The sequence below is a fragment of the Platalea leucorodia genome, assembly GCF_965183815.1.
Source record: "Platalea leucorodia genome assembly, chromosome: 1".
Taxonomy (NCBI): Eukaryota; Metazoa; Chordata; class Aves; order Pelecaniformes; family Threskiornithidae; genus Platalea; species Platalea leucorodia.
In genome coordinates this window covers 40,328,788-40,338,105 of record NC_138823.1, presented here as the reverse complement: position 1 = coordinate 40,338,105, position 9,318 = coordinate 40,328,788, and positions in this window count along the sequence as shown.

Below are 9,318 nucleotides of genomic sequence, written 5' to 3'. Positions count from 1 at the left end.
GGCAAGGCTGCTATTCTTGGCTTACGCTTTTCACAGAGATGTGGTATAAATGTGATCCTGTTCTCAAATGCCCTTAAAATGACACTATTATTCTGTTCTTATTGCTCCTCATTTCTCAATCCTCACTTGAGATCTTTTTAAAAGCATTCATTAAGGTGTTTTTCTTGACCCTTGTCATCTGAAGTTTAACCTGGAGTATGAAGCTCTGTTCTTCCCAGTTTGATCATATCGACGTTCGACAACTGAAACATGCTTATTGACAATACGTAACACAGAAAACCTACTTTGCATGGGACTGTCTTTTCAGAGGAATAAACATCGTGTAAGCTCCTTTGAACAGAAGGAGCAGAACATCTTTGCATGTGCAGCGATGGTGGTTTCCTGGTAAGTGCCTGCTTAACCAAAAAAGCAAGGACCACCCCCTTTTTTTTTGGCTCCCAGGGATGCAGCTAGTCAAAAAGAGCACGCTATTGCTGGAATCAGGAAGAATGTGGATGTGCAGACATGAAAAAAAGCTGCACAATTCTTCCATCCAGATTTTAGGTATTTTGCTTCAAATCCTATTCCAAAAGAAAGAGCATAGTCCCTCACCCAGAGGAGCAGAACTTGTTGGATGAAAATATGTCATCTTTTACACAGCTGCTTTTCTCTTACCACTTTCTTAATAATTCTTCTTTTTCTGCCAGAAAAGAGCTGATCAAACCTGGTAACATGTTTACATAACAGCAAACATTTCATCTTAAATTATAGATTTATTTCAGATTTCAATATTTACTGTAACATTTGAACCACGGGAGCTCCCTCACAGCCAAAAACCAGTGGAGCTGCATGTGATGAGTCCCTGTGCGTCCCCAGCCTGGCTCCTATTGCCTTTCTGTTCCTTGGGGCTAACAAAACCCTTCACAGGCACGAAGAATGAACCACAGGTAGGTCAAATTCATATCCAGAAGTTCACTGCAGTTTCATTACGATATTGTTAAGTTCCATGTTCCTGCTGAAAAGATGACATTTTCTTTTGAATAGTGACATTTGAAAATATAAAACTAAGATATTACATTTCTTCTGAAATATTTGATTCAGCAAACAAGTGACAGACACAGATATTCCTGGTTTCATTGGCTTTTGCAGAAACGTTACACAAGTTGTTATTTGCTCCCAAGTTTTAACCCCTTTTTTTCCTTTACATAGGCAAGTAGATAAAAAAGCAGAAGTATGAGCTGTTTAAGACAACAGCACAAAAACTTTTCTGAAGTTTAGTTTTTTATGTGTGCCATGGCAACATTCTTTGAGACATTAATTAAGAGCCAAACAGGGATTAGTTAGTGGAACACAGTCTCTGCCTTGAAGTTTTATATGAATATATCAAAACGTATCAGAAAACTTTCTTAAGGATAAATAGCAGACTCTGATACCAGACATGCAAATGCGAACATGGCCCTCATTTCAGATTACCAGTTTTAAAACATTACATGAAAATCCACCGCAAAAGTCAATCTCGGACAAAAGCACGGAAACATTTTAACATCTATAGCAATCACTGCATCTGTATACAGCTTTGTTAACTATGCTATTAAAAATGAACTGGGACTCCAGTTAACAGTCACAGCACTGTAAATTTGTTGTGGTGCATTAGAGAATCTGGCCCAGTGTGTGTCACAGTTGTTTAATTCATCTAAGGTTGGCAGGGTTTCTTTTTTATTTAAATGTATTCCCACCCATGCAAGCTGTCAAACTGGAATTACACTTAAGGGCTTAGCCCGAGCTGCAGCTGCAGCAGCGATGAGGGCAGAGAGCAGGGGGGCTTGCACCACTCCCTCCCCTGCTGCCTGGGACTAAAAAGGATGCCCCTTCACTGTTGGCCTGGTCCTGTCTTCCCTGAGTGTTGATTGAAGGTCTGCGTGACCTGGCTTTTGTCTGGACTTTACATTTCATGCAATCTTAAATGACTTAGGGATACCATTTGCATTTAGCAATGGGTAAAAATCAGGTACTGAAGAGAATATCCATGCAGCTTTAAATGGCGAAGACATCATCTGTCACCATAGCCCTATTCTGTCTGCTGCTAGAGCAAATTCTCTTCATTAGAGCTGGGAAAAGTATTTGCAGTAAAGCATTTATTCAGAGAATTTAGCCTTTTATTTTTTGCTTTTTTCCTATGGAAATTTATCTGCAAACAGTCTGATTTTCATGTGCTGGCCTATTATTCAGAGTTATTCAGTGAGTTCTTTATGCAACCGTATTAGAGTTTATGCACTGCTCCTGAATTGCTCACTTTGGCCATTTTTCTCAAGTATGAGCCAGTCATAATTTGCTATTTGTTCAGGGGAACATTCAAAGAAGTTTCCTAATGTTGCTTTCATTTTCTTCCGAGCATCCTGGAGGACTGCCTAACTTAGGGCAGGATCTGGTGCTTAGAGACATCCATGCTGTCCAGAGTCTTCGTAGAAGCATCCCTGGTGACACAAGGGCTTTCTGTCTCTGACACATCTCCTTCCCTTCATTCCTCCTACTGGCTTTGTGTTAGAACTTTTGACGTCTCTCTATAACTCAAAGGGACTTCCTGGAATCCTATAGGGCCCTGGTATTGCAAGTGTCTGCGTGTCATCCACTTGCCTTCATTAATTTGTCAACTCCATCTCAAAATTAATTGGCTTAATTTGTTTCTCCTAATAGCCTTGGGAAAGCTGTTCTAGACTCTCATTCCTTTGTTGGCTGGAGTCCTCCTAATTCCCAGCATAAAATCATCATCAAAATACGGCCTGCTACATTCGTCTTTGAATCCTGGAACTGAAGGGTTTTTTTCTTTAAGAGCCCTTTTAAAACAAGGACAGAGCTGGATGCAGTAGTGAAAATTTCCAACAACATATTTAACATAGCACTATAACTTTCAGGAATGTCAAATGAATGCAAAATTATATGGCTACATTATCTGTATTAAAATAATTAACTAATACCCAACTTCTCAGACAGAATTGGTCATCCAAGCTGAAAATTCATCAGTACTACCTTCTTGATGAGTATATACTATGCATGATTACGTTTAACAGTCAGAGTGTATGCCATCAGATTCTATAACTGATTCAGCTTCCATTCAACTGATGTATTACTGTTATCCTTACAAACTTAACAGCTCTACTTTGTCATGGAGAAGGCTCGGTTTATTTTTCTTTATGCAAACTAAGTTTCCTGTATAATAAATTGACTCCTGGAGTTGGTCTGATACAACTAACAAATATTAGTAAACATGATAAAATCATCATACTTGGTAGCGTGTATTGCCAGTACGTATGGACGTGGAACAGCGTGCTTACCTACTGGCAATTCAAAGTCTACAACAGAATTAGTAGGTTACAGAATGATATCTACCATGTGTAGGAGACTGATAGAGAAAACAAAGAAGGAGTGTATTTACCTCAGTATGTGTGGATCATTATCATGCAAACTCATAAACTCTGGTCTGTCTGTGAAGAATTGTTAAAATCTCTAAAAATAATGATGTCATAGGCTCATCTCAACAGTGAGCCTGAAGAAGAGGTTCACTTTGAAAGTCAGGGAGATACTTATGTTGTAGACTTTAGGTTATTACAAGCATCAAATCTCAATACAATTTAGAGAACCAAGGTTAGGAGCTTAAGTTCCCCACACTGGAAGTGGTAAAAATCTTGGTAAGAAAAAGTCTCTTTAGTCATTTAATAGACTAGAGCAGAGAGTGCCTCTCACCTTCCTCCTTTCCCCCAGCTCCTAGAGAAGGATCATTTCAATGTTGTCAAGGTTTACTCGCCCCACAGGTAATCCAGTAAGTATAACAAAGGAAACCCTGTCTGTAAATTCCATATAAGTACATATATGACAGTGGAATACTGTCATTTTATTATTAATTCAGATATTCAGAGGCTAAATTATGTTCCAATGAACTCAGCTATGGAAATTGAAAACTGAAAATGTATTTATTTCAGAGCGACACATAATTATATACTTCTAGTTTGCCCTGTCTATTTTAAATTACTTCATGCAAATCTCATTTTCAAGGATTATGTGTAGGGTAAAATTAGATGAGCCCTTAAATAGCTAATATAATATAATTGTGGAATTATTGTGTGTGTGCATAGCGTGCACATAAGATCCAGATGTTAATTAGTAAATCAGGTTGATTTAGCAAACAGAAATTTGTTCTGAGGAAAAAATGAAAGGAGAGACAATTACTTCCTAGAAAGTTATTGTGTGTAGTATGAGTTCACTGAAAGGAAAAAATTAACGTAGCAAAAAATACTTTTATAAAAAAAGAAAACACCAATTAAGTCATATAAGTAGGAATTCATTGCTCCCAGAATCTACTCTGATGGCTTTGTACAAAAAGACATGAGATGTTTACCATGCGAATGGATTGTGTAACGGTAAGGCAGCTTTATGTAGTCAAATCTTCCACTCGCGTATATCACTGCATTTCACCTGTCAGTAATGGAGTTAGGGTAGTTTGCATCAGATGCAGATCTTGTTCCTTAACCCTTCTTTTGAGGGATACAGCTGGCTCCAGAGGGTTAAAAATTCAGTCAGACAGCATACAGTTCCCCTGAACCAAAATTCCCCTAGTGCATCTCCTTGGATGGATGCTGTTCATAGGCTTCATCCAAACGGCAACCTTGCATTCTGTGGAGAAAGAAAACTTAAGTTAAAATATTTCAGCTTTGTAGACATATGTCCTGGTTTCAGCTGGGATAGAGTTATTTTTCTTCCTAGTAGCTGGTATGGTGCTGTGTTTTGGATTTAGGATGAGAATAATGTTGATAACACACTGATGTTTTAGTTGTTGCTAAGCAGTGCTTACACTGGTCAAGGACTTTTCAGCTTCCCATGCTCTGCCAGGGGCACAAGAAGCTGGGAGGGGGCACAGCCAGGACAGCTGACCCAGACTGGCCAAAGGGCTATGCCATACCGTATGGCGTCATGGGCAGTATATAAACTGGGGGGAGTTGGCCAGGGGGCAGGGATCGCTGCTCAGGGACAGGCTGGGCATCAGTCTACGGGTAGTGAGCAATTGCATTGTGCATCACTTGCTCTGTATATTATTATTGTATTATTATTATATTATTATTGTAATTATTACTACTACTACTACTACTACTATTACTACTATTTTATTTTATTTTACTTCAATTATTAAACTGTTCTTATCTCAACCCACGAGTTTTCTCACTTTTACTCTTCCAATTCTCTCCCCCATCCCACCGGGGGGAGTGAGCGAGCGGCTGTGTGGTGCTTAGTTGCTGGCTGGGGTTAAACCACGACCACATAACAAAAGAAGGTTTTTAAACTACACATATAATTACTGTAATTTAGGTAAATTTTGTTATTTGGCATCAAGCAGACAAGTCAGTTTTGCCTTGTATTGGGTTTGCATGGCAAGGGTTTGGTAGCAGGGGGCTACAGGGGTGGCTTCTGTGAGAAGCTGCCAGAAGCGTCCCCTGTGTCCAATAGAGCCAATGCCAGCCAGCTCCAAGACCTGCCACTGGCCAAGGCCGAGCCCATCAGCAACGGTGGCAGTGCCTCTGGAATAACAAATTGAAGAAGGGGAAAAAAACAACTGCAATTGCAGCTGAAGAGAGGAGTGAGAATATGTGAGAGAAACAACTCTGCAGACCCCAATGTCAGTGAAGAAGGAGGGGGAGGAGGCGCTCCAGGTGCCAGAGCAGAGATTCCCCTGCAGCCCGTGGTGAAGACCATGGTGAGGCAGGCTGTCCACCTGCAGCCCATGGAGGTTAATGGTGGAGCAGATATCCACCTGCAGCCAATGGAGGACCCCACGCCGGAGCAGGTGGATGCCCGAAGGAGCCTGTGACCCCATGGGAAGCCCATGCTGGGGCAGGCTCCTGGCAGGACCTGTGGCCCCGTGGAGAGAGGAGCCCACACTGGAGCAGGGGAAGAGTGTGAGGAGTCCTCCCCCTGAGGAGGAACGAGCGGCAGAGACAACGTGTGATGAACGCAACCACTATTCCTTGTCCCCCTGCGCTGCTGGAGGGGAGGAGGTAGAGAAAATTGGGAGTAAAGTTGAGCCCGGAAAGAAGGGAGGGGTGGGGGGAAGGTGTTTTTGAGATTTGGTTTTATTTCTTATTATCCTACTCTGATTTGATTGGTAATAAATTAATTTTTTCCCCAAGCTGAGTCTGTTTTGCCTGTGACAGTAATTGGTGAATGATCTCTCCCTGTCCTTATCTTGACCCATGAGCCCTTCGTTATATTTTCTCTCCCCTGTCCAGCTGAGGAGCGGACTGATAGAGCAGCTTGGTGGGCATCTGGCGTCCAGCCAGGGTCAACCACAACATGCCTTTCTTATGAAAAGCTGACATTTAATGCCTGAAAATAGCTGGAAAATGAGAGTGAATTACTCAGAGAAAAATATTGCCTCTACTAAAGCCGACAACAGAAACTTTAAAACAATTGTGGGGAACAACCTGTCATCTCAGCCCTATTCAGGCACTAGCAATGTGTTCATTGCTTCCCAAACTCCCATTGATTTCAGTGGGAGTTCTGCATGTATCCCGAGCAGGAGGTACTGCCTGCATTTCCTACTGAGGCAAAACCTGTGCCGTGACCTGTGATGGTTTATCACTGATCCCCAGATCCAAAATCTCATTCACCAGGGCACAAAAGCTGAGCAGCGCATGAGTGCAGCAAGTGTCATAAGAATATTTCAGACCATCCTAGCATCTAAAACCCTTTGGTTGTGAATAACACAGCTGGTATCAGTGCCATCTTTTAAAAGCCTAATGCAAGAGCCTCAGCAAGCAAAGGAAAGCAAACCATGCTGCACTCCATTTCAGATTATATAAATTCAGCTTTGCATTTTGAAGGACTTTTCTATATAAACATGTACACGGTGAGAGAGCTGAAACATTTTTAAACAATGATGAATGGCTCATTGAAAATGTTTGTCGTCATACATCTGCAGCTGGACACCTGATAAGCTGTTCATGGTTTCAGTGGGAAAAAAATGCACCTTCTCCTTTGCGTTTATTCTCATCAGGGAAATGTCAGTAAAAATACTGTCAGTGTATCTGCATCCATCTGAACAAATGCTTCACCAAAAAGTACCTTTTATTACCAAGAAATACTCTGAGGATAGAAAAAGCTTGGTTTATTGTGTAAACACCCTGTATCCATCTTTCAATGGTTGTTTACAACAAGCTTTGTTGTAAACCATTCTTGTGAACTCCACTGTACCTCCACTTGAGTTTTTCCATATTAAAATTGAGGATCGTAGCAATGCTTATTTACACGGAATGGTTCAAAACAAAGCACTTACTGACCTGCAAACAAGAAGAAAGCCTTATTATTTGTCAGCTTGTTGTTCCTGTAGTTAATATGAGAGACAGTTGCAAAGATCTTGTGCTTTATCCTAGTCTGGCTGTTCCTGGCTCTAGGGACATGGTAGCACGCATTATACCAAAAAAAAAAAAAAAGTAAAGAGAGAAAAAACAAACGCAAAGCTGAGCTGGAGTCTACTGCTGACAAACCAGAATGGGTTATAGGCAGCCAGTCCGTGTAGTTAAAGCACTCATGTTTTCAAAACTGCTTTCGTGGTATTGGGACCCCGAGGGCACCACCAGTCCTGCCTGTCCCTGCCCACCCCCAGGGCTCTCCCACCCTGCCCGTGGCCCAGGACCCCATGTCAGCCACCAAGGGCCGTCAGTCCCTGCCCAGCGACACCACAGCAAGGCCGGTCCCAGGGTCCCCACGGCTCTGCCCTGCCCAGCCATGGGCTGACGTCCCGTCCTGGCATCGACCTGTCCCCGTCCCCATGGACCTGCCCGGCCGTCGAGGGGCTGTGCCTCACCCTGCTTCCCCATACTGGGCCTGATCCTTTAAAACACTATTTTAAAATAAAAAACATCATTCACAATGAACTTATATTTCCATTCCATAAAGTACTTACATTTTAATGAAGAATACAGTTTCCTAGCAGCAGGTGTTAACATGGAAATGAAAAATTAGGTCATTATATTGTGTATCTGCCTTCAGAAGGATAAATTGAAAACAGGATTTACTAAAAACACTGATAATATCTTGAAACTCTCATTTGTCTTTAAAGGTATATTAAATTTCATGGGGTTTCTAGTTTGCTTGAGGTATTTCAAGACTGCTTGGGGAATACACAGTGGAATGTTTTTCTAAGCTATTACAACTGTATGTCTGCCTAAAGTGTGACCTGTTGATAGCTATATGGAGATGTATTTTGATCATTGTATCCTCTCTCATTCTGGAAAAGCTTAAAAGGTAATTAAAAAGCTTCTGATTCCCAGTCTTTCTGCATCAAATGCCAAAAGTAAAGGTGAAATCGGAGGCCATGGGAATCTGTTCTTAAGCTCTGATTCTGCAGACCCTGAATGTACTTACCTAATCTCTGCACAATATTGAGGGCTACTCTCAGTGTTTAAAATTAAGTAAATACACAAATCTTTCCAGGATTAAGGTTATCCTCTGAGACTCTTGCTCATTTTTATCAGTAATTTCCTCTGAATAATATTCATGATGAAAGATGGCAAAGTCAGGCTATGAAGGAAGCGTTTCTTCTATAGTCAGTGATTATTACTGCAGTCCAATGGGCACAGTTAACAAAACGCAGCTCCTTAAGCCCAGGTCAGTCACCAAATAAGTTTGATGCAGTTTGAGGAAAACACCAGCACAGGCAGACAAGTAAATGGCTTACTAGATGAATGGGATACACTGTTAAAGAGCTATGAGGACAGTCAAATATTATGAATTTCATTTTGTCCTCTTGATATGAGATATTTTACTTATGGTTTTATGTCCTAAAAACTCAAATTTTTGTATCTTTCATTCTGAAGAATATAACCTACCAAGGAATAGACCTGTAGGAAATACAAGTCTCTACTACATAGTCATATCTCTTATAGGTATTTGTGATGCTATTTTTCTATAAATGTGAACAACCTTAGTTTTCTGCTTTGAAAGCAGTGAGATTAAAAGCACAGGCTCTGAAGGCCTACAATTATGGCTTTAGCATAAGGACTCATCCAGTTGTGTCAGGGTATGGCCATGTCTACATGAACGTATCATAAAGCTTTTGAGCACATGCTTTCTTCTCAAGCGCACTAAATTTGCATCCATACAGCACATCTTGTTAGGCATTGAGCTAATCCACAGGGCTTTTTAGTGCTTACACCATTTTTTTACCTACTTGGCATGCACAGTGCTATATTAGGGCTGTCTTCATTATGAAGCTGGAAATGAGTTTCTATGGTTATTTGACTATCAGTTTCTCTACCCAATTCATGGGTAGAGAAATCTATAAAATACAGC